The 22,307-nt window shown below is 41.3% G+C and overlaps 67 non-coding genes across 67 annotated transcripts; all 67 read left to right on the top strand.

The window, feature by feature from the left end:
- Window positions 1–571: 571 nt before the first annotated feature.
- On the top strand, window positions 572–644 carry TRNAV-CAC (transfer RNA valine (anticodon CAC)). The gene has a single exon. It is a non-coding gene; the product is annotated as a tRNA-Val (tRNA).
- Window positions 645–710: 66 nt separating this feature from the next.
- On the top strand, window positions 711–783 carry TRNAV-UAC (transfer RNA valine (anticodon UAC)). Its single transcript has one exon. It is a non-coding gene; the product is annotated as a tRNA-Val (tRNA).
- Window positions 784–1,198: 415 nt separating this feature from the next.
- On the top strand, window positions 1,199–1,271 carry TRNAV-AAC (transfer RNA valine (anticodon AAC)). The gene has a single exon. It is a non-coding gene; the product is annotated as a tRNA-Val (tRNA).
- Window positions 1,272–2,143: 872 nt separating this feature from the next.
- Window positions 2,144–2,216, top strand: TRNAV-CAC (transfer RNA valine (anticodon CAC)). The gene has a single exon. It is a non-coding gene; the product is annotated as a tRNA-Val (tRNA).
- Window positions 2,217–2,282: 66 nt separating this feature from the next.
- On the top strand, window positions 2,283–2,355 carry TRNAV-UAC (transfer RNA valine (anticodon UAC)). Its single transcript has one exon. It is a non-coding gene; the product is annotated as a tRNA-Val (tRNA).
- Window positions 2,356–2,770: 415 nt separating this feature from the next.
- Window positions 2,771–2,843, top strand: TRNAV-AAC (transfer RNA valine (anticodon AAC)). The gene has a single exon. It is a non-coding gene; the product is annotated as a tRNA-Val (tRNA).
- An 86-nt stretch (window positions 2,844–2,929) lies between these two features.
- On the top strand, window positions 2,930–3,002 carry TRNAV-CAC (transfer RNA valine (anticodon CAC)). The gene has a single exon. It is a non-coding gene; the product is annotated as a tRNA-Val (tRNA).
- A 66-nt stretch (window positions 3,003–3,068) lies between these two features.
- TRNAV-UAC (transfer RNA valine (anticodon UAC)) lies at window positions 3,069–3,141 on the top strand. The gene has a single exon. It is a non-coding gene; the product is annotated as a tRNA-Val (tRNA).
- Window positions 3,142–3,556: 415 nt separating this feature from the next.
- On the top strand, window positions 3,557–3,629 carry TRNAV-GAC (transfer RNA valine (anticodon GAC)). Its single transcript has one exon. It is a non-coding gene; the product is annotated as a tRNA-Val (tRNA).
- Window positions 3,630–3,854: 225 nt separating this feature from the next.
- TRNAV-UAC (transfer RNA valine (anticodon UAC)) lies at window positions 3,855–3,927 on the top strand. Its single transcript has one exon. It is a non-coding gene; the product is annotated as a tRNA-Val (tRNA).
- Window positions 3,928–4,342: 415 nt separating this feature from the next.
- TRNAV-AAC (transfer RNA valine (anticodon AAC)) lies at window positions 4,343–4,415 on the top strand. The gene has a single exon. It is a non-coding gene; the product is annotated as a tRNA-Val (tRNA).
- Window positions 4,416–4,501: 86 nt separating this feature from the next.
- Window positions 4,502–4,574, top strand: TRNAV-CAC (transfer RNA valine (anticodon CAC)). Its single transcript has one exon. It is a non-coding gene; the product is annotated as a tRNA-Val (tRNA).
- A 399-nt stretch (window positions 4,575–4,973) lies between these two features.
- Window positions 4,974–5,046, top strand: TRNAV-AAC (transfer RNA valine (anticodon AAC)). Its single transcript has one exon. It is a non-coding gene; the product is annotated as a tRNA-Val (tRNA).
- Window positions 5,047–5,132: 86 nt separating this feature from the next.
- TRNAV-CAC (transfer RNA valine (anticodon CAC)) lies at window positions 5,133–5,205 on the top strand. Its single transcript has one exon. It is a non-coding gene; the product is annotated as a tRNA-Val (tRNA).
- A 66-nt stretch (window positions 5,206–5,271) lies between these two features.
- Window positions 5,272–5,344, top strand: TRNAV-UAC (transfer RNA valine (anticodon UAC)). Its single transcript has one exon. It is a non-coding gene; the product is annotated as a tRNA-Val (tRNA).
- Window positions 5,345–5,918: 574 nt separating this feature from the next.
- TRNAV-CAC (transfer RNA valine (anticodon CAC)) lies at window positions 5,919–5,991 on the top strand. The gene has a single exon. It is a non-coding gene; the product is annotated as a tRNA-Val (tRNA).
- A 66-nt stretch (window positions 5,992–6,057) lies between these two features.
- Window positions 6,058–6,130, top strand: TRNAV-UAC (transfer RNA valine (anticodon UAC)). Its single transcript has one exon. It is a non-coding gene; the product is annotated as a tRNA-Val (tRNA).
- A 415-nt stretch (window positions 6,131–6,545) lies between these two features.
- On the top strand, window positions 6,546–6,618 carry TRNAV-AAC (transfer RNA valine (anticodon AAC)). The gene has a single exon. It is a non-coding gene; the product is annotated as a tRNA-Val (tRNA).
- An 86-nt stretch (window positions 6,619–6,704) lies between these two features.
- TRNAV-CAC (transfer RNA valine (anticodon CAC)) lies at window positions 6,705–6,777 on the top strand. Its single transcript has one exon. It is a non-coding gene; the product is annotated as a tRNA-Val (tRNA).
- A 66-nt stretch (window positions 6,778–6,843) lies between these two features.
- TRNAV-UAC (transfer RNA valine (anticodon UAC)) lies at window positions 6,844–6,916 on the top strand. The gene has a single exon. It is a non-coding gene; the product is annotated as a tRNA-Val (tRNA).
- Window positions 6,917–7,331: 415 nt separating this feature from the next.
- Window positions 7,332–7,404, top strand: TRNAV-GAC (transfer RNA valine (anticodon GAC)). Its single transcript has one exon. It is a non-coding gene; the product is annotated as a tRNA-Val (tRNA).
- A 225-nt stretch (window positions 7,405–7,629) lies between these two features.
- TRNAV-UAC (transfer RNA valine (anticodon UAC)) lies at window positions 7,630–7,702 on the top strand. The gene has a single exon. It is a non-coding gene; the product is annotated as a tRNA-Val (tRNA).
- Window positions 7,703–8,117: 415 nt separating this feature from the next.
- Window positions 8,118–8,190, top strand: TRNAV-AAC (transfer RNA valine (anticodon AAC)). The gene has a single exon. It is a non-coding gene; the product is annotated as a tRNA-Val (tRNA).
- Window positions 8,191–8,276: 86 nt separating this feature from the next.
- Window positions 8,277–8,349, top strand: TRNAV-CAC (transfer RNA valine (anticodon CAC)). The gene has a single exon. It is a non-coding gene; the product is annotated as a tRNA-Val (tRNA).
- Window positions 8,350–8,415: 66 nt separating this feature from the next.
- On the top strand, window positions 8,416–8,488 carry TRNAV-UAC (transfer RNA valine (anticodon UAC)). Its single transcript has one exon. It is a non-coding gene; the product is annotated as a tRNA-Val (tRNA).
- Window positions 8,489–8,903: 415 nt separating this feature from the next.
- On the top strand, window positions 8,904–8,976 carry TRNAV-AAC (transfer RNA valine (anticodon AAC)). Its single transcript has one exon. It is a non-coding gene; the product is annotated as a tRNA-Val (tRNA).
- An 86-nt stretch (window positions 8,977–9,062) lies between these two features.
- Window positions 9,063–9,135, top strand: TRNAV-CAC (transfer RNA valine (anticodon CAC)). Its single transcript has one exon. It is a non-coding gene; the product is annotated as a tRNA-Val (tRNA).
- A 399-nt stretch (window positions 9,136–9,534) lies between these two features.
- Window positions 9,535–9,607, top strand: TRNAV-AAC (transfer RNA valine (anticodon AAC)). Its single transcript has one exon. It is a non-coding gene; the product is annotated as a tRNA-Val (tRNA).
- Window positions 9,608–9,693: 86 nt separating this feature from the next.
- TRNAV-CAC (transfer RNA valine (anticodon CAC)) lies at window positions 9,694–9,766 on the top strand. The gene has a single exon. It is a non-coding gene; the product is annotated as a tRNA-Val (tRNA).
- Window positions 9,767–9,832: 66 nt separating this feature from the next.
- TRNAV-UAC (transfer RNA valine (anticodon UAC)) lies at window positions 9,833–9,905 on the top strand. The gene has a single exon. It is a non-coding gene; the product is annotated as a tRNA-Val (tRNA).
- A 415-nt stretch (window positions 9,906–10,320) lies between these two features.
- On the top strand, window positions 10,321–10,393 carry TRNAV-AAC (transfer RNA valine (anticodon AAC)). Its single transcript has one exon. It is a non-coding gene; the product is annotated as a tRNA-Val (tRNA).
- Window positions 10,394–10,479: 86 nt separating this feature from the next.
- TRNAV-CAC (transfer RNA valine (anticodon CAC)) lies at window positions 10,480–10,552 on the top strand. Its single transcript has one exon. It is a non-coding gene; the product is annotated as a tRNA-Val (tRNA).
- Window positions 10,553–10,618: 66 nt separating this feature from the next.
- On the top strand, window positions 10,619–10,691 carry TRNAV-UAC (transfer RNA valine (anticodon UAC)). Its single transcript has one exon. It is a non-coding gene; the product is annotated as a tRNA-Val (tRNA).
- A 415-nt stretch (window positions 10,692–11,106) lies between these two features.
- On the top strand, window positions 11,107–11,179 carry TRNAV-AAC (transfer RNA valine (anticodon AAC)). The gene has a single exon. It is a non-coding gene; the product is annotated as a tRNA-Val (tRNA).
- Window positions 11,180–12,051: 872 nt separating this feature from the next.
- Window positions 12,052–12,124, top strand: TRNAV-CAC (transfer RNA valine (anticodon CAC)). Its single transcript has one exon. It is a non-coding gene; the product is annotated as a tRNA-Val (tRNA).
- Window positions 12,125–12,190: 66 nt separating this feature from the next.
- TRNAV-UAC (transfer RNA valine (anticodon UAC)) lies at window positions 12,191–12,263 on the top strand. The gene has a single exon. It is a non-coding gene; the product is annotated as a tRNA-Val (tRNA).
- A 415-nt stretch (window positions 12,264–12,678) lies between these two features.
- On the top strand, window positions 12,679–12,751 carry TRNAV-AAC (transfer RNA valine (anticodon AAC)). Its single transcript has one exon. It is a non-coding gene; the product is annotated as a tRNA-Val (tRNA).
- Window positions 12,752–12,837: 86 nt separating this feature from the next.
- TRNAV-CAC (transfer RNA valine (anticodon CAC)) lies at window positions 12,838–12,910 on the top strand. The gene has a single exon. It is a non-coding gene; the product is annotated as a tRNA-Val (tRNA).
- Window positions 12,911–12,976: 66 nt separating this feature from the next.
- TRNAV-UAC (transfer RNA valine (anticodon UAC)) lies at window positions 12,977–13,049 on the top strand. Its single transcript has one exon. It is a non-coding gene; the product is annotated as a tRNA-Val (tRNA).
- Window positions 13,050–13,623: 574 nt separating this feature from the next.
- On the top strand, window positions 13,624–13,696 carry TRNAV-CAC (transfer RNA valine (anticodon CAC)). Its single transcript has one exon. It is a non-coding gene; the product is annotated as a tRNA-Val (tRNA).
- A 66-nt stretch (window positions 13,697–13,762) lies between these two features.
- Window positions 13,763–13,835, top strand: TRNAV-UAC (transfer RNA valine (anticodon UAC)). Its single transcript has one exon. It is a non-coding gene; the product is annotated as a tRNA-Val (tRNA).
- A 415-nt stretch (window positions 13,836–14,250) lies between these two features.
- TRNAV-AAC (transfer RNA valine (anticodon AAC)) lies at window positions 14,251–14,323 on the top strand. Its single transcript has one exon. It is a non-coding gene; the product is annotated as a tRNA-Val (tRNA).
- An 86-nt stretch (window positions 14,324–14,409) lies between these two features.
- On the top strand, window positions 14,410–14,482 carry TRNAV-CAC (transfer RNA valine (anticodon CAC)). The gene has a single exon. It is a non-coding gene; the product is annotated as a tRNA-Val (tRNA).
- A 536-nt stretch (window positions 14,483–15,018) lies between these two features.
- TRNAV-AAC (transfer RNA valine (anticodon AAC)) lies at window positions 15,019–15,091 on the top strand. Its single transcript has one exon. It is a non-coding gene; the product is annotated as a tRNA-Val (tRNA).
- An 86-nt stretch (window positions 15,092–15,177) lies between these two features.
- Window positions 15,178–15,250, top strand: TRNAV-CAC (transfer RNA valine (anticodon CAC)). The gene has a single exon. It is a non-coding gene; the product is annotated as a tRNA-Val (tRNA).
- A 66-nt stretch (window positions 15,251–15,316) lies between these two features.
- TRNAV-UAC (transfer RNA valine (anticodon UAC)) lies at window positions 15,317–15,389 on the top strand. Its single transcript has one exon. It is a non-coding gene; the product is annotated as a tRNA-Val (tRNA).
- A 415-nt stretch (window positions 15,390–15,804) lies between these two features.
- TRNAV-AAC (transfer RNA valine (anticodon AAC)) lies at window positions 15,805–15,877 on the top strand. The gene has a single exon. It is a non-coding gene; the product is annotated as a tRNA-Val (tRNA).
- Window positions 15,878–15,963: 86 nt separating this feature from the next.
- Window positions 15,964–16,036, top strand: TRNAV-CAC (transfer RNA valine (anticodon CAC)). The gene has a single exon. It is a non-coding gene; the product is annotated as a tRNA-Val (tRNA).
- A 554-nt stretch (window positions 16,037–16,590) lies between these two features.
- On the top strand, window positions 16,591–16,663 carry TRNAV-AAC (transfer RNA valine (anticodon AAC)). The gene has a single exon. It is a non-coding gene; the product is annotated as a tRNA-Val (tRNA).
- An 86-nt stretch (window positions 16,664–16,749) lies between these two features.
- On the top strand, window positions 16,750–16,822 carry TRNAV-CAC (transfer RNA valine (anticodon CAC)). Its single transcript has one exon. It is a non-coding gene; the product is annotated as a tRNA-Val (tRNA).
- A 536-nt stretch (window positions 16,823–17,358) lies between these two features.
- TRNAV-AAC (transfer RNA valine (anticodon AAC)) lies at window positions 17,359–17,431 on the top strand. Its single transcript has one exon. It is a non-coding gene; the product is annotated as a tRNA-Val (tRNA).
- Window positions 17,432–17,517: 86 nt separating this feature from the next.
- Window positions 17,518–17,590, top strand: TRNAV-CAC (transfer RNA valine (anticodon CAC)). The gene has a single exon. It is a non-coding gene; the product is annotated as a tRNA-Val (tRNA).
- Window positions 17,591–17,656: 66 nt separating this feature from the next.
- On the top strand, window positions 17,657–17,729 carry TRNAV-UAC (transfer RNA valine (anticodon UAC)). The gene has a single exon. It is a non-coding gene; the product is annotated as a tRNA-Val (tRNA).
- A 574-nt stretch (window positions 17,730–18,303) lies between these two features.
- TRNAV-CAC (transfer RNA valine (anticodon CAC)) lies at window positions 18,304–18,376 on the top strand. Its single transcript has one exon. It is a non-coding gene; the product is annotated as a tRNA-Val (tRNA).
- Window positions 18,377–18,442: 66 nt separating this feature from the next.
- Window positions 18,443–18,515, top strand: TRNAV-UAC (transfer RNA valine (anticodon UAC)). Its single transcript has one exon. It is a non-coding gene; the product is annotated as a tRNA-Val (tRNA).
- A 415-nt stretch (window positions 18,516–18,930) lies between these two features.
- On the top strand, window positions 18,931–19,003 carry TRNAV-AAC (transfer RNA valine (anticodon AAC)). The gene has a single exon. It is a non-coding gene; the product is annotated as a tRNA-Val (tRNA).
- An 86-nt stretch (window positions 19,004–19,089) lies between these two features.
- Window positions 19,090–19,162, top strand: TRNAV-CAC (transfer RNA valine (anticodon CAC)). The gene has a single exon. It is a non-coding gene; the product is annotated as a tRNA-Val (tRNA).
- Window positions 19,163–19,716: 554 nt separating this feature from the next.
- On the top strand, window positions 19,717–19,789 carry TRNAV-AAC (transfer RNA valine (anticodon AAC)). Its single transcript has one exon. It is a non-coding gene; the product is annotated as a tRNA-Val (tRNA).
- An 86-nt stretch (window positions 19,790–19,875) lies between these two features.
- On the top strand, window positions 19,876–19,948 carry TRNAV-CAC (transfer RNA valine (anticodon CAC)). The gene has a single exon. It is a non-coding gene; the product is annotated as a tRNA-Val (tRNA).
- Window positions 19,949–20,014: 66 nt separating this feature from the next.
- TRNAV-UAC (transfer RNA valine (anticodon UAC)) lies at window positions 20,015–20,087 on the top strand. Its single transcript has one exon. It is a non-coding gene; the product is annotated as a tRNA-Val (tRNA).
- A 415-nt stretch (window positions 20,088–20,502) lies between these two features.
- TRNAV-AAC (transfer RNA valine (anticodon AAC)) lies at window positions 20,503–20,575 on the top strand. Its single transcript has one exon. It is a non-coding gene; the product is annotated as a tRNA-Val (tRNA).
- An 86-nt stretch (window positions 20,576–20,661) lies between these two features.
- Window positions 20,662–20,734, top strand: TRNAV-CAC (transfer RNA valine (anticodon CAC)). The gene has a single exon. It is a non-coding gene; the product is annotated as a tRNA-Val (tRNA).
- A 536-nt stretch (window positions 20,735–21,270) lies between these two features.
- On the top strand, window positions 21,271–21,343 carry TRNAV-AAC (transfer RNA valine (anticodon AAC)). Its single transcript has one exon. It is a non-coding gene; the product is annotated as a tRNA-Val (tRNA).
- Window positions 21,344–21,429: 86 nt separating this feature from the next.
- Window positions 21,430–21,502, top strand: TRNAV-CAC (transfer RNA valine (anticodon CAC)). Its single transcript has one exon. It is a non-coding gene; the product is annotated as a tRNA-Val (tRNA).
- Window positions 21,503–21,568: 66 nt separating this feature from the next.
- On the top strand, window positions 21,569–21,641 carry TRNAV-UAC (transfer RNA valine (anticodon UAC)). Its single transcript has one exon. It is a non-coding gene; the product is annotated as a tRNA-Val (tRNA).
- A 415-nt stretch (window positions 21,642–22,056) lies between these two features.
- Window positions 22,057–22,129, top strand: TRNAV-AAC (transfer RNA valine (anticodon AAC)). Its single transcript has one exon. It is a non-coding gene; the product is annotated as a tRNA-Val (tRNA).
- Window positions 22,130–22,215: 86 nt separating this feature from the next.
- On the top strand, window positions 22,216–22,288 carry TRNAV-CAC (transfer RNA valine (anticodon CAC)). The gene has a single exon. It is a non-coding gene; the product is annotated as a tRNA-Val (tRNA).
- The last annotated feature ends 19 nt before the right edge of the window (window positions 22,289–22,307 follow it).

Genomic DNA, 22,307 nt, shown 5'->3' with positions numbered 1-22,307 from the left:
AATTATTCTTTATTTTGATCACAAGTGTCTATTGTTGGTGTAATCAGCATCATTTTGACCCCTTTGCTTGTTTCTACATGCGTTTGCTTTTGTCTAGAGTGTGTGTTTTTGACAGTGTATAAGTTTTTCTAGTTCAAGTAACACCTGATAGGATCAAGGAGCGAAACCAGGCATCTACTTGCTTTTTCTCTTTCTTTTTGGCTTTTGGACAAAGGCATGCGATTGCTTTTTGCAAAATGGTTTTGTTTGCATGTTTTTTCTCTTTTTCACTAGCCTGACAAAAGAAAGTTTCCTTGGTTGGAAAGTGCACTTTGTCCTGTGTTCAGACATAGAGGAAGACCTGTTGAGTTTGGCTGGATCATTTTTTTCAATTTCATTTCGGTATGTTTGAACAGTTTGAGCTGTGCATGGAGTTTCTGTAGTGTAGTGGTTATCACGTTCGCCTAACACGCGAAAGGTCCCCAGTTCGAAACTGGGCAGAAATATGCCATTATTCTTTGTTAACAAAGCTATTGACTTTCAGTTCTTGATCTCGATTGCTTGTCATGAGCCCAGTAATGTCTTTTATCTAGTTTCTGTAGTGTAGTGGTTATCACGTTCGCCTCACACGCGAAAGGTCCCCAGTTCGAAACTGGGCAGAAACAATGCGTTTTGACTTTCAATCCTTGATCTTTATTCCTTGCCTTGACCACAGCAACTTTTTTTGCTCCGTTTCTGTAGTGTAGTGGTTATCACGTTCGCTTTACACGCGAAAGGTCTCCGGTTCGATCCCGGGCAGAAGCATGCGGTTTCTCTTTATTTTGATCACAAGTGTCTATTGTTGGTGTAATCAGCATCATTTTGACCCCTTTGCTTGTTTCTACATGCGTTTGCTTTTGTCTAGAGTGTGTGTTTTTGACAGTGTATAAGTTTTTCTAGTTCAAGTAACACCTGATAGGATCAAGGTGCGAAACCAGGCATCTACTTGCTTTTTCTCTTTCTTTTTGGCTTTTGGACAAAGGCATGCGATTGCTTTTTGCAAAATGGTTTTGTTTGCATGTTTTTTCTCTTTTTCACTAGCCTGACAAAAGAAAGGTTCCTTGGTTGGAAAGTGCACTTTGTCCTGTGTTCAGACATAGAGGAAGACCTGCTGAGTTTGGCTGGATCATTTTTTTCAATTTCATTTCGGTATGTTTGAACAGTTTGAGCTGTGCATGGAGTTTCTGTAGTGTAGTGGTTATCACGTTCGCCTAACACGCGAAAGGTCCCCAGTTCGAAACTGGGCAGAAACATGCCATTATTCTTTGTTAACAAAGCTATTGACTTTCAGTTCTTGATCTCGATTGCTTGTCATGAGCCCAGTAATGTCTTTTATCTAGTTTCTGTAGTGTAGTGGTTATCACGTTCACCTCACACGCGAAAGGTCCCCAGTTCGAAACTGGGCAGAAACAATGCGTTTTGACTTTCAATCCTTGATCTTTATTCCTTGCCTTGACCACAGCAACTTTTTTCGCTCCGTTTCTGTAGTGTAGTGGTTATCACGTTTGCTTTACACGCGAAAGGTCTCCGGTTCGATCCCGGGCAGAAGCATGCGGTTTCTCTTTATTTTGATCACAAGTGTCTATTGTTGGTGTAATCAGCATCATTTTGACCCCTTTGCTTGTTTCTACATGCGTTTGCTTTTGTCTAGAGTGTGTGTTTTTGACAGTGTATAAGTTTTTCTAGTTCAAGTAACACCTGATAGGATCAAGGTGCGAAACCAGGCATCTACTTGCTTTTTCTCTTTCTTTTTGGCTTTTGGACAAAGGCATGCGATTGCTTTTTGCAAAATGGTTTTGTTTGCATGTTTTTTCTCTTTTTCACTAGCCTGACAAAAGAAAGGTTCCTTGGTTGGAAAGTGCACTTTGTCCTGTGTTCAGACATAGAGGAAGACCTGTTGAGTTTGGCTGGATCATTTTTTTCAATTTCATTTCGGTATGTTTGAACAGTTTGAGCTGTGCATGGAGTTTCTGTAGTGTAGTGGTTATCACGTTCGCCTAACACGCGAAAGGTCCACAGTTCAAAACTGGGCAGAAACATGCCATTATTCTTTGTTAACAAAGCTATTGACTTTCAGTTCTTGATCTCGATTGCTTGTCATGAGCCCAGTAATGTCTTTTATCTAGTTTCTGTAGTGTAGTGGTTATCACGTTCGCCTCACACGCGAAAGGTCCCCAGTTCAAAACTGGGCAGAAACAATGCGTTTTGACTTTCAATCCTTGATCTTTATTCCTTGCCTTGACCACAGCAACTTTTTTCACTCCGTTTCTGTAGTGTAGTGGTTATCACGTTCGCTTTACACGCGAAAGGTCTCCGGTTCGATCCCGGGCAGAAGCATGCGGTTTCTCTTTATTTTGATCACAAGTGTCTATTGTTGGTGTAATCAGCATCATTTTGACCCCTTTGCTTGTTTCTACATGCGTTTGCTTTTGTCTAGAGTGTGTGTTTTTGACAGTGTATAAGTTTTTCTAGTTCAAGTAACACCTGATAGGATCAAGGTGCGAAACCAGGCATCTACTTGCTTTTTCTCTTTCCTTTTGGCTTTTGGACAAAGGCATGCGATTGCTTTTTGCAAAATGGTTTTGTTTGCATGTTTTTTCTCTTTTTCACTAGCCTGACAAAAGAAAGGTTCCTTGGTTGGAAAGTGCACTTTGTCCTGTGTTCAGACATAGAGGAAGACCTGTTGAGTTTGGCTGGATCATTTTTTTCAATTTCATTTCGGTATGTTTGAACAGTTTGAGCTGTGCATGGAGTTTCTGTAGTGTAGTGGTTATCACGTTCGCCTAACACGCGAAAGGTCCCCAGTTCGAAACTGGGCAGAAACATGCCATTATTCTTTGTTAACAAAGCTATTGACTTTCAGTTCTTGATCTCGATTGCTTGTCATGAGCCCAGTAATGTCTTTTATCTAGTTTCTGTAGTGTAGTGGTTATCACGTTCGCCTCACACGCGAAAGGTCCCCAGTTCGAAACTGGGCAGAAACAATGCGTTTTGACTTTCAATCCTTGATCTTTATTCCTTGCCTTGACCACAGCAACCTTTTTCGCTCCGTTTCTGTAGTGTAGTGGTTATCACGTTCGCTTTACACGCGAAAGGTCTCCGGTTCGATCCCGGGCAGAAGCATGCGGTTTCTCTTTATTTTGATCACTAGTGTCTATTGTTGGTGTAATCAGCATCATTTTGACCCCTTTGCTTGTTTCTACATGCGTTTGCTTTTGTCAAGAGTGTGTGTTTTTGACAGTGTATAACTTTTTCTAGTTCAAGTAACACCTGATAGGATCAAGGTGCGAAACCAGGCATCTACTTGCTTTTTCTCTTTCTTTTTGGCTTTTGGACAAAGGCATGCGATTGCTTTTTGCAAAATGGTTTTGTTTGCATGTTTTTTCTCTTTTTCACTAGCCTGACAAAAGAAAGGTTCCTTGGTTGGAAAGTGCACTTTGTCCTGTGTTCAGACATAGAGGAAGACCTGTTGAGTTTGGCTGGATCATTTTTTTCAATTTCATTTCGGTATGTTTGAACAGTTTGAGCTGTGCATGGAGTTTCTGTAGTGTAGTGGTTATCACGTTCGCCTGACACGCGAAAGGTCCCCAGTTCGAAACTGGGCAGAAACATGCCATTATTCTTTGTTAACAAAGCTATTGACTTTCAGTTCTTGATCTCGATTGCTTGTCATGAGCCCAGTAATGTCTTTTATCTAGTTTCTGTAGTGTAGTGGTTATCACGTTCACCTCACACGCGAAAGGTCCCCAGTTCGAAACTGGGCAGAAACAATGCGTTTTGACTTTCAATCCTTGATCTTTATTCCTTGCCTTGACCACAGCAACTTTTTTCGCTCCGTTTCTGTAGTGTAGTGGTTATCACGTTCGCTTTACACGCGAAAGGTCTCCGGTTCGATCCCGGGCAGAAGCATGCGGTTTCTCTTTATTTTGATCACAAGTGTCTATTGTTGGTGTAATCAGCATCATTTTGACCCCTTTGCTTGTTTCTACATGCGTTTGCTTTTGTCTAGAGTGTGTGTTTTTGACAGTGTATAAGTTTTTCTAGTTCAAGTAACACCTGATAGGATCAAGGTGCGAAACCAGGCATCTACTTGCTTTTTCTCTTTCTTTTTGGCTTTTGGACAAAGGCATGCGATTGCTTTTTGCAAAATGGTTTTGTTTGCATGTTTTTTCTCTTTTTCACTAGCCTGACAAAAGAAAGGTTCCTTGGTTGGAAAGTGCACTTTGTCCTGTGTTCAGACATAGAGGAAGACCTGTTGAGTTTTGCTGGATCATTTTTTTCAATTTCATTTCGGTATGTTTGAACAGTTTGAGCTGTGCATGGAGTTTCTGTAGTGTAGTGGTTATCACGTTCGCCTAACATGCGAAAGGTCCCCAGTTCGAAACTGGGCAGAAACATGCCATTATTCTTTGTTAACAAAGCTATTGACTTTCAGTTCTTGATCTCGATTGCTTGTCATGAGCCCAGTAATATCTTTTATCTAGTTTCTGTAGTGTAGTGGTTATCACGTTCGCCTCACACGCGAAAGGTCCCCAGTTCGAAACTGGGCAGAAACAATGCGTTTTGACTTTCAATCCTTGATCTTTATTCCTTGCCTTGACCACAGCAACTTTTTTCGCTCCGTTTCTGTAGTGTAGTGGTTATCACGCTCGCTTTACACGCGAAAGGTCTCCGGTTCGATCCCGGGCAGAAGCATGCGGTTTCTCTTTACTCCTATCTACTTGCTTTTTCTCTTTCTTTTTGGCTTTTGGACAAAGGCATGCGATTGCTTTTTGCAAAATGGTTTTGTTTGCATGTTTTTTCTCTTTTTCACTAGCCTGACAAAAGAAAGGTTCCTTGGTTGGAAAGTGCACTTTGTCCTGTGTTCAGACATAGAGGAAGACCTGTTGAGTTTGGCTGGATCATTTTTTTCAATTTCATTTCGGTATGTTTGAAAAGTTTGAGCTGTGCATGGAGTTTCTGTAGTGTAGTGGTTATCACGTTCGCCTAACACGCGAAAGGTCCCCAGTTCGAAACTGGGCAGAAACATGCCATTATTCTTTGTTAACAAAGCTATTGACTTTCAGTTCTTGATCTCGATTGCTTGTCATGAGCCCAGTAATGTCTTTTATCTAGTTTCTGTAGTGTAGTGGTTATCACGTTCGCCTCACACGCGAAAGGTCCCCAGTTCGAAACTGGGCAGAAACAATGCGTTTTGACTTTCAATCCTTGATCTTTATTCCTTGCCTTGACCACAGCAACTTTTTTCGCTCCGTTTCTGTAGTGTAGTGGTTATCACGTTCGCTTTACACGCGAAAGGTCTCCGGTTCGATCCCGGGCAGAAGCATGCGGTTTCTCTTTATTTTGATCACAAGTGTCTATTGTTGGTGTAATCAGCATCATTTTGACCCCTTTGCTTGTTTCTACATGCGTTTGCTTTTGTCTAGAGTGTGTGTTTTTGACAGTGTATAAGTTTTTCTAGTTCAAGTAACACCTGATAGGATCAAGGTGCGAAACCAGGCATCTACTTGCTTTTTCTCTTTCTTTTTGGCTTTTGGACAAAGGCATGCGATTGCTTTTTGCAAAATGGTTTTGTTTGCATGTTTTTTCTCTTTTTCACTAGCCTGACAAAAGAAAGGTTCCTTGGTTGGAAAGTGCACTTTGTCCTGTGTTCAGACATAGAGGAAGACCTGTTGAGTTTGGCTGGATCATTTTTTTCAATTTCATTTCGGTATGTTTGAACAGTTTGAGCTGTGCATGGAGTTTCTGTAGTGTAGTGGTTATCACGTTCGCCTAACACGCGAAAGGTCCACAGTTCAAAACTGGGCAGAAACATGCCAATATTCTTTGTTAACAAAGCTATTGACTTTCAGTTCTTGATCTCGATTGCTTGTCATGAGCCCAGTAATGTCTTTTATCTAGTTTCTGTAGTGTAGTGGTTATCACGTTCGCCTCACACGCGAAAGGTCCCCAGTTCAAAACTGGGCAGAAACAATGCGTTTTGACTTTCAATCCTTGATCTTTATTCCTTGCCTTGACCACAGCAACTTTTTTCACTCCGTTTCTGTAGTGTAGTGGTTATCACGTTCGCTTTACACGCGAAAGGTCTCCGGTTCGATCCCGGGCAGAAGCATGCGGTTTCTCTTTATTTTGATCACAAGTGTCTATTGTTGGTGTAATCAGCATCATTTTGACCCCTTTGCTTGTTTCTACATGCGTTTGCTTTTGTCTAGAGTGTGTGTTTTTGACAGTGTATAAGTTTTTCTAGTTCAAGTAACACCTGATAGGATCAAGGTGCGAAACCAGGCATCTACTTGCTTTTTCTCTTTCCTTTTGGCTTTTGGACAAAGGCATGCGATTGCTTTTTGCAAAATGGTTTTGTTTGCATGTTTTTTCTCTTTTTCACTAGCCTGACAAAAGAAAGGTTCCTTGGTTGGAAAGTGCACTTTGTCCTGTGTTCAGACATAGAGGAAGACCTGTTGAGTTTGGCTGGATCATTTTTTTCAATTTCATTTCGGTATGTTTGAACAGTTTGAGCTGTGCATGGAGTTTCTGTAGTGTAGTGGTTATCACGTTCGCCTAACACGCGAAAGGTCCCCAGTTCGAAACTGGGCAGAAACATGCCATTATTCTTTGTTAACAAAGCTATTGACTTTCAGTTCTTGATCTCGATTGCTTGTCATGAGCCCAGTAATGTCTTTTATCTAGTTTCTGTAGTGTAGTGGTTATCACGTTCGCCTCACACGCGAAAGGTCCCCAGTTCGAAACTGGGCAGAAACAATGCGTTTTGACTTTCAATCCTTGATCTTTATTCCTTGCCTTGACCACAGCAACCTTTTTCGCTCCGTTTCTGTAGTGTAGTGGTTATCACGTTCGCTTTACACGCGAAAGGTCTCCGGTTCGATCCCGGGCAGAAGCATGCGGTTTCTCTTTATTTTGATCACTAGTGTCTATTGTTGGTGTAATCAGCATCATTTTGACCCCTTTGCTTGTTTCTACATGCGTTTGCTTTTGTCAAGAGTGTGTGTTTTTGACAGTGTATAACTTTTTCTAGTTCAAGTAACACCTGATAGGATCAAGGTGCGAAACCAGGCATCTACTTGCTTTTTCTCTTTCTTTTTGGCTTTTGGACAAAGGCATGCGATTGCTTTTTGCAAAATGGTTTTGTTTGCATGTTTTTTCTCTTTTTCACTAGCCTGACAAAAGAAAGGTTCCTTGGTTGGAAAGTGCACTTTGTCCTGTGTTCAGACATAGAGGAAGACCTGTTGAGTTTGGCTGGATCATTTTTTTCAATTTCATTTCGGTATGTTTGAACAGTTTGAGCTGTGCATGGAGTTTCTGTAGTGTAGTGGTTATCACGTTCGCCTGACACGCGAAAGGTCCCCAGTTCGAAACTGGGCAGAAACATGCCATTATTCTTTGTTAACTAAGCTATTGACTTTCAGTTCTTGATCTCGATTGCTTGTCATGAGCCCAGTAATGTCTTTTATCTAGTTTCTGTAGTGTAGTGGTTATCACGTTCACCTCACACGCGAAAGGTCCCCAGTTCGAAACTGGGCAGAAACAATGCGTTTTGACTTTCAATCCTTGATCTTTATTCCTTGCCTTGACCACAGCAACTTTTTTCGCTCCGTTTCTGTAGTGTAGTGGTTATCACGTTCGCTTTACACGCGAAAGGTCTCCGGTTCGATCCCGGGCAGAAGCATGCGGTTTCTCTTTATTTTGATCACAAGTGTCTATTGTTGGTGTAATCAGCATCATTTTGACCCCTTTGCTTGTTTCTACATGCATTTGCTTTTGTCTAGAGTGTGTGTTTTTGACAGTGTATAAGTTTTTCTAGTTCAAGTAACACCTGATAGGATCAAGGTGCGAAACCAGGCATCTACTTGCTTTTTCTCTTTCTTTTTGGCTTTTGGACAAAGGCATGCGATTGCTTTTTGCAAAATGGTTTTGTTTGCATGTTTTTTCTCTTTTTCACTAGCCTGACAAAAGAAAGGTTCCTTGGTTGGAAAGTGCACTTTGTCCTGTGTTCAGACATAGAGGAAGACCTGTTGAGTTTGGCTGGATCATTTTTTTCAATTTCATTTCGGTATGTTTGAACAGTTTGAGCTGTGCATGGAGTTTCTGTAGTGTAGTGGTTATCACGTTCGCCTAACACGCGAAAGGTCCCCAGTTCGAAACTGGGCAGAAACATGCCATTATTCTTTGTTAACAAAGCTATTGACTTTCAGTTCTTGATCTCGATTGCTTGTCATGAGCCCAGTAATGTCTTTTATCTAGTTTCTGTAGTGTAGTGGTTATCACGTTCGCCTCACACGCGAAAGGTCCCCAGTTCGAAACTGGGCAGAAACAATGCGTTTTGACTTTCAATCCTTGATCTTTATTCCTTGCCTTGACCACAGCAACTTTTTTCGCTCTGTTTCTGTAGTGTAGTGGTTATCACGTTCGCTTTACACGCGAAAGGTCTCCGGTTCGATCCCGGGCAGAAGCATGCGGTTTCTCTTTATTTTGATCACAAGTGTCTATTGTTGGTGTAATCAGCATCATTTTGACCCCTTTGCTTGTTTCTACATGCGTTTGCTTTTGTCTAGAGTGTGTGTTTTTGACAGTGTATAAGTTTTTCTAGTTCAAGTAACACCTGATAGGATCAAGGTGCGAAACCAGGCATCTACTTGCTTTTTCTCTTTCTTTTTGGCTTTTGGACAAAGGCATGCGATTGCTTTTTGCAAAATGGTTTTGTTTGCATGTTTTTTCTCTTTTTCACTAGCCTGACAAAAGAAAGGTTCCTTGGTTGGAAAGTGCACTTTGTCCTGTGTTCAGACATAGAGGAAGACCTGTTGAGTTTTGCTGGATCATTTTTTTCAATTTCATTTCGGTATGTTTGAACAGTTTGAGCTGTGCATGGAGTTTCTGTAGTGTAGTGGTTATCACGTTCGCCTAACATGCGAAAGGTCCCCAGTTCGAAACTGGGCAGAAACATGCCATTATTCTTTGTTAACAAAGCTATTGACTTTCAGTTCTTGATCTCGATTGCTTGTCATGAGCCCAGTAATATCTTTTATCTAGTTTCTGTAGTGTAGTGGTTATCACGTTCGCCTCACACGCGAAAGGTCCCCAGTTCGAAACTGGGCAGAAACAATGCGTTTTGACTTTCAATCCTTGATCTTTATTCCTTGCCTTGACCACAGCAACTTTTTTCGCTCCGTTTCTGTAGTGTAGTGGTTATCACGCTCGCTTTACACGCGAAAGGTCTCCGGTTCGATCCCGGGCAGAAGCATGCGGTTTCTCTTTACTCCTATCTACTTGCTTTTTCTCTTTCTTTTTGGCTTTTGGACAAAGGCATGCGATTGCTTTTTGCAAAATGGTTTTGTTTGCATGTTTTTTCTCTTTTTCACTAGCCTGACAAAAGAAAGGTTCCTTGGTTGGAAAGTGCACTTTGTCCTGTGTTCAGACATAGAGGAAGACCTGTTGAGTTTGGCTGGATCATTTTTTTCAATTTCATTTCGGTATGTTTGAAAAGTTTGAGCTGTGCATGGAGTTTCTGTAGTGTAGTGGTTATCACGTTCGCCTAACACGCGAAAGGTCCCCAGTTCGAAACTGGGCAGAAACATGCCATTATTCTTTGTTAACAAAGCTATTGACTTTCAGTTCTTGATCTCGATTGCTTGTCATGAGCCCAGTAATGTCTTTTATCTAGTTTCTGTAGTGTAGTGGTTATCACGTTCGCCTCACACGCGAAAGGTCCCCAGTTCGAAACTGGGCAGAAACAATGCGTTTTGACTTTCAATCCTTGATCTTTATTCCTTGCCTTGACCACAGCAACTTTTTTCGCTCCGTTTCTGTAGTGTAGTGGTTATCACGTTCGCTTTACACGCGAAAGGTCTCCGGTTCGATCCCGGGCAGAAGCATGCGGTTTCTCTTTATTTTGATCACAAGTGTCTATTGTTGGTGTAATCAGCATCATTTTGACCCCTTTGCTTGTTTCTACATGCGTTTGCTTTTGTCTAGAGTGTGTGTTTTTGACAGTGTATAAGTTTTTCTAGTTCAAGTAACACCTGATAGGATCAAGGTGCGAAACCAGGCATCTACTTGCTTTTTCTCTTTCTTTTTGGCTTTTGGACAAAGGCATGCGATTGCTTTTTGCAAAATGGTTTTGTTTGCATGTTTTTTCTCTTTTTCACTAGCCTGACAAAAGAAAGGTTCCTTGGTTGGAAAGTGCACTTTGTCCTGTGTTCAGACATAGAGGAAGACCTGTTGAGTTTGGCTGGATCATTTTTTTCAATTTCATTTCGGTATGTTTGAACAGTTTGAGCTGTGCATGGAGTTTCTGTAGTGTAGTGGTTATCACGTTCGCCTAACACGCGAAAGGTCCCCAGTTCGAAACTGGGCAGAAACATGCCATTATTCTTTGTTAACAAAGCTATTGACTTTCAGTTCTTGATCTCGATTGCTTGTCATGAGCCCAGTAATGTCTTTTATCTAGTTTCTGTAGTGTAGTGGTTATCACGTTCGCCTCACACGCGAAAGGTCCCCAGTTCAATACTGGGCAGAAACAATGCGTTTTGACTTTCAATCCTTGATCTTTATTCCTTGCCTTGACCACAGCAACTTTTTTCACTCCGTTTCTGTAGTGTAGTGGTTATCACGTTCGCTTTACACGCGAAAGGTCTCCGGTTCGATCCCGGGCAGAAGCATGCGGTTTCTCTTTATTTTGATCACAAGTGTCTATTGTTGGTGTAATCAGCATCATTTTGACCCCTTTGCTTGTTTCTACATGCGTTTGCTTTTGTCTAGAGTGTGTGTTTTTGACAGTGTATAAGTTTTTCTAGTTCAAGTAACACCTGATAGGATCAAGGTGCGAAACCAGGCATCTACTTGCTTTTTCTCTTTCTTTTTGGCTTTTGGACAAAGGCATGCGATTGCTTTTTGCAAAATGGTTTTGTTTGCATGTTTTTTCTCTTTTTCACTAGCCTGACAAAAGAAAGGTTCCTTGGTTGGAAAGTGCACTTTGTCCTGTGTTCAGACATAGAGGAAGACCTGTTGAGTTTGGCTGGATCATTTTTTTCAATTTCATTTCGGTATGTTTGAACAGTTTGAGCTGTGCATGGAGTTTCTGTAGTGTAGTGGTTATCACGTTCGCCTAACACGCGAAAGGTCCCCAGTTCGAAACTGGGCAGAAACATGCCATTATTCTTTGTTAACAAAGCTATTGACTTTCAGTTCTTGATCTCGATTGCTTGTCATGAGCCCAGTAATGTCTTTTATCTAGTTTCTGTAGTGTAGTGGTTATCACGTTCACCTCACACGCGAAAGGTCCCCAGTTCGAAACTGGGCAGAAACAATGCGTTTTGACTTTCAATCCTTGATCTTTATTCCTTGCCTTGACCACAGCAACTTTTTTCGCTCCGTTTCTGTAGTGTAGTGGTTATCACGTTCGCTTTACACGCGAAAGGTCTCCAGTTCGATCCCGGGCAGAAGCATGCGGTTTCTCTTTATTTTGATCACAAGTGTCTATTGTTGGTGTAATCAGCATCATTTTGACCCCTTTGCTTGTTTCTACATGCGTTTGCTTTTGTCTAGAGTGTGTGTTTTTGACAGTGTATAAGTTTTTCTAGTTCAAGTAACACCTGATAGGATCAAGGTGCGAAACCAGGCATCTACTTGCTTTTTCTCTTTCTTTTTGGCTTTTGGACAAAGGCATGCGATTGCTGTTTGCAAAATGGTTTTGTTTGCATGTTTTTTCTCTTTTTCACTAGCCTGACAAAAGAAAGGTTCCTTGGTTGGAAAGTGCACTTTGTCCTGTGTTCAGACATAGAGGAAGACCTGTTGAGTTTGGCTGGATCATTTTTTTCAATTTCATTTCGGTATGTTTGAACAGTTTGAGCTGTGCATGGAGTTTCTGTAGTGTAGTGGTTATCACGTTCGCCTAACACGCGAAAGGTCCCCAGTTCAAAACTGGGCAGAAACATGCCATTATTCTTTGTTAACAAAGCTATTGACTTTCAGTTCTTGATCTCGATTGCTTGTCATGAGCCCAGTAATGTCTTTTATCTAGTTTCTGTAGTGTAGTGGTTATCACGTTCGCCTCACACGCGAAAGGTCCCCAGTTCAAAACTGGGCAGAAACAATGCGTTTTGACTTTCAATCCTTGATCTTTATTCCTTGCCTTGACCACAGCAACTTTTTTCACTCCGTTTCTGTAGTGTAGTGGTTATCACGTTCGCTTTACACGCGAAAGGTCTCCGGTTCGATCCCGGGCAGAAGCATGCGGTTTCTCTTTATTTTGATCACAAGTGTCTATTGTTGGTGTAATCAGCATCATTTTGACCCCTTTGCTTGTTTCTACATGCGTTTGCTTTTGTCTAGAGTGTGTGTTTTTGACAGTGTATAAGTTTTTCTAGTTCAAGTAACACCTGATAGGATCAAGGTGCGAAACCAGGCATCTTCTTGCTTTTTCTCTTTCTTTTTGGCTTTTGGACAAAGGCATGCGATTCCTTTTTGCAAAATGGTTTTGTTTGCATGTTTTTTCTCTTTTTCACTAGCCTGACAAAAGAAAGGTTCCTTGGTTGGAAAGTGCACTTTGTCCTGTGTTCAGACATAGAGGAAGACCTGTTGAGTTTGGCTGGATCATTTTTTTCAATTTCATTTCGGTATGTTTGAACAGTTTGAGCTGTGCATGGAGTTTCTGTAGTGTAGTGGTTATCACGTTCGCCTAACACGCGAAAGGTCCCCAGTTCGAAACTGGGCAGAAACATGCCATTATTCTTTGTTAACAAAGCTATTGACTTTCAGTTCTTGATCTCGATTGCTTGTCATGAGCCCAGTAATGTCTTTTATCTAGTTTCTGTAGTGTAGTGGTTATCACGTTCGCCTCACACGCGAAAGGTCCCCAGTTCGAAACTGGGCAGAAACAATGCGTTTTGACTTTCAATCCTTGATCTTTATTCCTTGCCTTGACCACAGCAACCTTTTTCGCTCCGTTTCTGTAGTGTAGTGGTTATCACGTTCGCTTTACACGCGAAAGGTCTCCGGTTCGATCCCGGGCAGAAGCATGCGGTTTCTCTTTATTTTGATCACTAGTGTCTATTGTTGGTGTAATCAGCATCATTTTGACCCCTTTGCTTGTTTCTACATGCGTTTGCTTTTGTCAAGAGTGTGTGTTTTTGACAGTGTATAACTTTTTCTAGTTCAAGTAACACCTGATAGGATCAAGGTGCGAAACCAGGCATCTACTTGCTTTTTCTCTTTCTTTTTGGCTTTTGGACAAAGGCATGCGATTGCTTTTTGCAAAATGGTTTTGTTTGCATGTTTTTTCTCTTTTTCACTAGCCTGACAAAAGAAAGGTTCCTTGGTTGGAAAGTGCACTTTGTCCTGTGTTCAGACATAGAGGAAGACCTGTTGAGTTTGGCTGGATCATTTTTTTCAATTTCATTTCGGTATGTTTGAACAGTTTGAGCTGTGCATGGAGTTTCTGTAGTGTAGTGGTTATCACGTTCGCCTAACACGCGAAAGGTCCCCAGTTCAAAACTGGGCAGAAACATGCCATTATTCTTTGTTAACAAAGCTATTGACTTTCAGTTCTTGATCTCGATTGCTTGTCATGAGCCCAGTAATGTCTTTTATCTAGTTTCTGTAGTGTAGTGGTTATCACGTTCGCCTCACACGCGAAAGGTCCCCAGTTCGAAACTGGGCAGAAACAATGGGTTTTGACTTTCAATCCTTGATCTTTATTCCTTGCCTTGACCACAGCAACTTTTTTCGCTCCGTTTCTGTAGTGTAGTGGTTATCACGTTCGCTTTACACGCGAAAGGTCTCCGGTTCGATCCCGGGCAGAAGCATGCGGTTTCTCTTTATTTTGATCACAAGTGTCTATTGTTGGTGTAATCAGCATCATTTTGACCCCTTTGCTTGTTTCTACATGCGTTTGCTTTTGTCTAGAGTGTGTGTTTTTGACAGTGTATAAGTTTTTCTAGTTCAAGTAACACCTGATAGGATCAAGGTGCGAAACCAGGCATCTACTTGCTTTTTCTCTTTCTTTTTGGCTTTTGGACAAAGGCATGCGATTGCTTTTTGCAAAATGGTTTTGTTTGCATGTTTTTTCTCTTTTTCACTAGCCTGACAAAAGAAAGGTTCCTTGGTTGGAAAGTGCACTTTGTCCTGTGTTCAGACATAGAGGAAGACCTGTTGAGTTTGGCTGGATCATTTTTTTCAATTTCATTTCGGTATGTTTGAACAGTTTGAGCTGTGCATGGAGTTTCTGTAGTGTAGTGGTTATCACGTTCGCCTAACACGCGAAAGGTCCCCAGTTCGAAACTGGGCAGAAACATGCCATTATTCTTTGTTAACAAAGCTATTGACTTTCAGTTCTTGATCTCGATTGCTTGTCATGAGCCCAGTAATGTCTTTTATCTAGTTTCTGTAGTGTAGTGGTTATCACGTTCGCCTCACACGCGAAAGGTCCCCAGTTCGAAACTGGGCAGAAACAATGTGTTTTGACTTTCAATCCTTGATCTTTATTCCTTGCCTTGACCACAGCAACTTTTTTCGCTCCGTTTCTGTAGTGTAGTGGTTATCACGTTTGCTTTACACGCGAAAGGTCTCCGGTTAACAATTATTCTTTATTTTGATCACAAGTGTCTATTGTTGGTGTAATCAGCATCATTTTGACCCCTTTGCTTGTTTCTACATGCGTTTGCTTTTGTCTAGAGTGTGTGTTTTTGACAGTGTATAAGTTTTTCTAGTTCAAGTAACACCTGATAGGATCAAGGAGCGAAACCAGGCATCTACTTGCTTTTTCTCTTTCTTTTTGGCTTTTGGACAAAGGCATGCGATTGCTTTTTGCAAAATGGTTTTGTTTGCATGTTTTTTCTCTTTTTCACTAGCCTGACAAAAGAAAGGTTCCTTGGTTGGAAAGTGCACTTTGTCCTGTGTTCAGACATAGAGGAAGACCTGTTGAGTTTGGCTGGATCATTTTTTTCAATTTCATTTCGGTATGTTTGAACAGTTTGAGCTGTGCATGGAGTTTCTGTAGTGTAGTGGTTATCACGTTCGCCTAACACGCGAAAGGTCCCCAGTTCGAAACTGGGCAGAAACATGCCATTATTCTTTGTTAACAAAGCTATTGACTTTCAGTTCTTGATCTCGATTGCTTGTCATGAGCCCAGTAATGTCTTTTATCTAGTTTCTGTAGTGTAGTGGTTATCACGTTCGCCTCACACGCGAAAGGTCCCCAGTTCAAAACTGGGCAGAAACAATGCGTTTTGACTTTCAATCCTTGATCTTTATTCCTTGCCTTGACCACAGCAACTTTTTTCACTCCGTTTCTGTAGTGTAGTGGTTATCACGTTCGCTTTACACGCGAAAGGTCTCCGGTTCGATCCCGGGCAGAAGCATGCGGTTTCTCTTTATTTTGATCACAAGTGTCTATTGTTGGTGTAATCAGCATCATTTTGACCCCTTTGCTTGTTTCTACATGCGTTTGCTTTTGTCTAGAGTGTGTGTTTTTGACAGTGTATAAGTTTTTCTAGTTCAAGTAACACCTGATAGGATCAAGGTGCGAAACCAGGCATCTACTTGCTTTTTCTCTTTCTTTTTGGCTTTTGGACAAAGGCATGCGATTGCTTTTTGCAAAATGGTTTTGTTTGCATGTTTTTTCTCTTTTTCACTAGCCTGACAAAAGAAAGGTTCCTTGGTTGGAAAGTGCACTTTGTCCTGTGTTCAGACATAGAGGAAGACCTGTTGAGTTTGGCTGGATCATTTTTTTCAATTTCATTTCGGTATGTTTGAACAGTTTGAGCTGTGCATGGAGTTTCTGTAGTGTAGTGGTTATCACGTTCGCCTAACACGCGAAAGGTCCCCAGTTCGAAACTGGGCAGAAACATGCCATTATTCTTTGTTAACAAAGCTATTGACTTTCAGTTCTTGATCTCGATTGCTTGTCATGAGCCCAGTAAAGTCTTTTATCTAGTTTCTGTAGTGTAGTGGTTATCACGTTCGCCTCACACGCGAAAGGTCCCCAGTTCGAAACTGGGCAGAAACAATGGGTTTTGACTTTCAATCCTTGATCTTTATTCCTTGCCTTGACCACAGCAACTTTTTTCGCTCCGTTTCTGTAGTGTAGTGGTTATCACGTTCGCTTTACACGTGAAAGGTCTCCGGTTCGATCCTGGGCAGAAGCATGCGGTTTCTCTTTATTTTGATCACAAGTGTCTATTGTTGGTGTAATCAGCATCATTTTGACCCCTTTGCTTGTTTCTACATGCGTTTGCTTTTGTCTAGAGTGTGTGTTTTTGACAGTGTATAAGTTTTTCTAGTTCAAGTAACACCTGATAGGATCAAGGTGCGAAACCAGGCATCTACTTGCTTTTTCTCTTTCTTTTTGGCTTTTGGACAAAGGCATGCGATTGCTTTTTGCAAAATGGTTTTGTTTGCATGTTTTTTCTCTTTTTCACTAGCCTGACAAAAGAAAGGTTCCTTGGTTGGAAAGTGCACTTTGTCCTGTGTTCAGACATAGAGGAAGACCTGTTGAGTTTGGCTGGATCATTTTTTTCAATTTCATTTCGGTATGTTTGAACAGTTTGAGCTGTGCATGGAGTTTCTGTAGTGTAGTGGTTATCACGTTCGCCTAACACGCGAAAGGTCCCCAGTTCGAAACTGGGCAGAAACATGCCATTATTCTTTGTTAACAAAGCTATTGACTTTCAGTTCTTGATCTCGATTGCTTGTCATGAGCCCAGTAATGTCTTTTATCTAGTTTCTGTAGTGTAGTGGTTATCACGTTCGCCTCACACGCGAAAGGTCCCCAGTTCGAAACTGGGCAGAAACAATGTGTTTTGACTTTCAATCCTTGATCTTTATTCCTTGCCTTGACCACAGCAACTTTTTTCGCTCCGTTTCTGTAGTGTAGTGGTTATCACGTTTGCTTTACACGCGAAAGGTCTCCGGTTAACAATTATTCTTTATTTTGATCACAAGTGTCTATTGTTGGTGTAATCAGCATCATTTTGACCCCTTTGCTTGTTTCTACATGCGTTTGCTTTTGTCTAGAGTGTGTGTTTTTGACAGTGTATAAGTTTTTCTAGTTCAAGTAACACCTGATAGGATCAAGGAGCAAAACCAGGCATCTACTTGCTTTTTCTCTTTCTTTTTGGCTTTTGGACAAAGGCATGCGATTGCTTTTTGCAAAATGGTTTTGTTTGCATGTTTTTTCTCTTTTTCACTAGCCTGACAAAAGAAAGGTTCCTTGGTTGGAAAGTGCACTTTGTCCTGTGTTCAGACATAGAGGAAGACCTGTTGAGTTTGGCTGGATCATTTTTTTCAATTTCATTTCGGTATGTTTGAACAGTTTGAGCTGTGCATGGAGTTTCTGTAGTGTAGTGGTTATCACGTTCGCCTAACACGCGAAAGGTCCCCAGTTCGAAACTGGGCAGAAACATGCCATTATTCTTTGTTAACAAAGCTATTGACTTTCAGTTCTTGATCTCGATTGCTTGTCATGAGCCCAGTAATGTCTTTTATCTAGTTTCTGTAGTGTAGTGGTTATCACGTTCGCCTCACACGCGAAAGGTCCCCAGTTCAAAACTGGGCAGAAACAATGCGTTTTGACTTTCAATCCTTGATCTTTATTCCTTGCCTTGACCACAGCAACTTTTTTCACTCCGTTTCTGTAGTGTAGTGGTTATCACGTTCGCTTTACACGCGAAAGGTCTCCGGTTCGATCCCGGGCAGAAGCATGCGGTTTCTCTTTATTTTGATCACAAGTGTCTATTGTTGGTGTAATCAGCATCATTTTGACCCCTTTGCTTGTTTCTACATGCGTTTGCTTTTGTCTAGAGTGTGTGTTTTTGACAGTGTATAAGTTTTTCTAGTTCAAGTAACACCTGATAGGATCAAGGTGCGAAACCAGGCATCTACTTGCTTTTTCTCTTTCTTTTTGGCTTTTGGACAAAGGCATGCGATTGCTTTTTGCAAAATGGTTTTGTTTGCATGTTTTTTCTCTTTTTCACTAGCCTGACAAAAGAAAGGTTCCTTGGTTGGAAAGTGCACTTTGTCCTGTGTTCAGACATAGAGGAAGACCTGTTGAGTTTGGCTGGATCATTTTTTTCAATTTCATTTCGGTATGTTTGAACAGTTTGAGCTGTGCATGGAGTTTCTGTAGTGTAGTGGTTATCACGTTCGCCTAACACGCGAAAGGTCCCCAGTTCAAAACTGGGCAGAAACATGCCATTATTCTTTGTTAACAAAGCTATTGACTTTCAGTTCTTGATCTCGATTGCTTGTCATGAGCCCAGTAATGTCTTTTATCTAGTTTCTGTAGTGTAGTGGTTATCACGTTCGCCTCACACGCGAAAGGTCCCCAGTTCAAAACTGGGCAGAAACAATGTGTTTTGACTTTCAATCCTTGATCTTTATTCCTTGCCTTGACCACAGCAACTTTTTTCACTCCGTTTCTGTAGTGTAGTGGTTATCACGTTCGCTTTACACGCGAAAGGTCTCCGGTTCGATCCCGGGCAGAAGCATGCGGTTTCTCTTTATTTTGATCACAAGTGTCTATTGTTGGTGTAATCAGCATCATTTTGACCCCTTTGCTTGTTTCTACATGCGTTTGCTTTTGTCTAGAGTGTGTGTTTTTGACAGTGTATAAGTTTTTCTAGTTCAAGTAACACCTGATAGGATCAAGGTGCGAAACCAGGCATCTTCTTGCTTTTTCTCTTTCTTTTTGGCTTTTGGACAAAGGCATGCGATTCCTTTTTGCAAAATGGTTTTGTTTGCATGTTTTTTCTCTTTTTCACTAGCCTGACAAAAGAAAGGTTCCTTGGTTGGAAAGTGCACTTTGTCCTGTGTTCAGACATAGAGGAAGACCTGTTGAGTTTGGCTGTATCATTTTTTTCAATTTCATTTCGGTATGTTTGAACAGTTTGAGCTGTGCATGGAGTTTCTGTAGTGTAGTGGTTATCACGTTCGCCTAACACGCGAAAGGTCCCCAGTTCGAAACTGGGCAGAAACATGCCATTATTCTTTGTTAACAAAGCTATTGACTTTCAGTTCTTGATCTCGATTGCTTGTCATGAGCCCAGTAATGTCTTTTATCTAGTTTCTGTAGTGTAGTGGTTATCACGTTCGCCTCACACGCGAAAGGTCCCCAGTTCAAAACTGGGCAGAAACAATGCGTTTTGACTTTCAATCCTTGATCTTTATTCCTTGCCTTGACCACAGCAACTTTTTTCACTCCGTTTCTGTAGTGTAGTGGTTATCACGTTCGCTTTACACGCGAAAGGTCTCCGTTTCGATCCCGGGCAGAAGCATGCGGTTTCTCTTTATTTTGATCACAAGTGTCTATTGTTGGTGTAATCAGCATCATTTTGACCCCTTTGCTTGTTTCTACATGCGTTTGCTTTTGTCTAGAGTGTGTGTTTTTGACAGTGTATAAGTTTTTCTAGTTCAAGTAACACCTGATAGGATCAAGGTGCGAAACCAGGCATCTACTTGCTTTTTCTCTTTCTTTTTGGCTTTTGGACAAAGGCATGCGATTGCTTTTTGCAAAATGGTTTTGTTTGCATGTTTTTTCTCTTTTTCACTAGCCTGACAAAAGAAAGGTTCCTTGGTTGGAAAGTGCACTTTGTCCTGTGTTCAGACATAGAGGAAGACCTGTTGAGTTTGGCTGGATCATTTTTTTCAATTTCATTTCGGTATGTTTGAACAGTTTGAGCTGTGCATGGAGTTTCTGTAGTGTAGTGGTTATCACGTTCGCCTAACACGCGAAAGGTCCCCAGTTCGAAACTGGGCAGAAACATGCCATTATTCTTTGTTAACAAAGCTATTGACTTTCAGTTCTTGATCTCGATTGCTTGTCATGAGCCCAGTAAAGTCTTTTATCTAGTTTCTGTAGTGTAGTGGTTATCACGTTCGCCTCACACGCGAAAGGTCCCCAGTTCGAAACTGGGCAGAAACAATGGGTTTTGACTTTCAATCCTTGATCTTTATTCCTTGCCTTGACCACAGCAACTTTTTTCGCTCCGTTTCTGTAGTGTAGTGGTTATCACGTTCGCTTTACACGTGAAAGGTCTCCGGTTCGATCCCGGGCAGAAGCATGCGGTTTCTCTTTATTTTGATCACAAGTGTCTATTGTTGGTGTAATCAGCATCATTTTGACCCCTTTGCTTGTTTCTACATGCGTTTGCTTTTGTCTAGAGTGTGTGTTTTTGACAGTGTATAAGTTTTTCTAGTTCAAGTAACACCTGATAGGATCAAGGTGCGAAACCAGGCATCTACTTGCTTTTTCTCTTTCTTTTTGGCTTTTGGACAAAGGCATGCGATTGCTTTTTGCAAAATGGTTTTGTTTGCATGTTTTTTCTCTTTTTCACTAGCCTGACAAAAGAAAGGTTCCTTGGTTGGAAAGTGCACTTTGTCCTGTGTTCAGACATAGAGGAAGACCTGTTGAGTTTGGCTGGATCATTTTTTTCAATTTCATTTCGGTATGTTTGAACAGTTTGAGCTGTGCATGGAGTTTCTGTAGTGTAGTGGTTATCACGTTCGCCTAACACGCGAAAGGTCCCCAGTTCGAAACTGGGCAGAAACATGCCATTATTCTTTGTTAACAAAGCTATTGACTTTCAGTTCTTGATCTCGATTGCTTGTCATGAGCCCAGTAATGTCTTTTATCTAGTTTCTGTAGTGTAGTGGTTATCACGTTCGCCTCACACGCGAAAGGTCCCCAGTTCGAAACTGGGCAGAAACAATGTGTTTTGACTTTCAATCCTTGATCTTTATTCCTTGCCTTGACCACAGCAACTTTTTTCGCTCCGTTTCTGTAGTGTAGTGGTTATCACGTTTGCTTTACACGCGAAAGGTCTCCGGTTAACAATTATTCTTTATTTTGATCACAAGTGTCTATTGTTGGTGTAATCAGCATCATTTTGACCCCTTTGCTTGTTTCTACATGCGTTTGCTTTTGTCTAGAGTGTGTGTTTTTGACAGTGTATAAGTTTTTCTAGTTCAAGTAACACCTGATAGGATCAAGGAGCAAAACCAGGCATCTACTTGCTTTTTCTCTTTCTTTTTGGCTTTTGGACAAAGGCATGCGATTGCTTTTTGCAAAATGGTTTTGTTTGCATGTTTTTTCTCTTTTTCACTAGCCTGACAAAAGAAAGGTTCCTTGGTTGGAAAGTGCACTTTGTCCTGTGTTCAGACATAGAGGAAGACCTGTTGAGTTTGGCTGGATCATTTTTTTCAATTTCATTTCGGTATGTTTGAACAGTTTGAGCTGTGCATGGAGTTTCTGTAGTGTAGTGGTTATCACGTTCGCCTAACACGCGAAAGGTCCCCAGTTCGAAACTGGGCAGAAACATGCCATTATTCTTTGTTAACAAAGCTATTGACTTTCAGTTCTTGATCTCGATTGCTTGTCATGAGCCCAGTAATGTCTTTTATCTAGTTTCTGTAGTGTAGTGGTTATCACGTTCGCCTCACACGCGAAAGGTCCCCAGTTCAAAACTGGGCAGAAACAATGCGTTTTGACTTTCAATCCTTGATCTTTATTCCTTGCCTTGACCACAGCAACTTTTTTCACTCCGTTTCTGTAGTGTAGTGGTTATCACGTTCGCTTTACACGCGAAAGGTCTCCGGTTCGATCCCGGGCAGAAGCATGCGGTTTCTCTTTATTTTGATCACAAGTGTCTATTGTTGGTGTAATCAGCATCATTTTGACCCCTTTGCTTGTTTCTACATGCGTTTGCTTTTGTCTAGAGTGTGTGTTTTTGACAGTGTATAAGTTTTTCTAGTTCAAGTAACACCTGATAGGATCAAGGTGCGAAACCAGGCATCTACTTGCTTTTTCTCTTTCTTTTTGGCTTTTGGACAAAGGCATGCGATTGCTTTTTGCAAAATGGTTTTGTTTGCATGTTTTTTCTCTTTTTCACTAGCCTGACAAAAGAAAGGTTCCTTGGTTGGAAAGTGCACTTTGTCCTGTGTTCAGACATAGAGGAAGACCTGTTGAGTTTGGCTGGATCATTTTTTTCAATTTCATTTCGGTATGTTTGAACAGTTTGAGCTGTGCATGGAGTTTCTGTAGTGTAGTGGTTATCACGTTCGCCTAACACGCGAAAGGTCCCCAGTTCGAAACTGGGCAGAAACATGCCATTATTCTTTGTTAACAAAGCTATTGACTTTCAGTTCTTGATCTCGATTGCTTGTCATGAGCCCAGTAATGTCTTTTATCTAGTTTCTGTAGTGTAGTGGTTATCACGTTCGCCTCACACGCGAAAGGTCCCCAGTTCGAAACTGGGCAGAAACAATGCGTTTTGACTTTCAAT

Source organism: Ranitomeya variabilis, chromosome 2, assembly GCF_051348905.1.
Source record: "Ranitomeya variabilis isolate aRanVar5 chromosome 2, aRanVar5.hap1, whole genome shotgun sequence".
NCBI classification, from domain to species: domain Eukaryota; kingdom Metazoa; phylum Chordata; class Amphibia; order Anura; family Dendrobatidae; genus Ranitomeya; species Ranitomeya variabilis.
The sequence above is the reverse complement of the archived record's forward strand: the minus strand, read 5'-3'. Positions and strand labels throughout refer to the sequence as shown.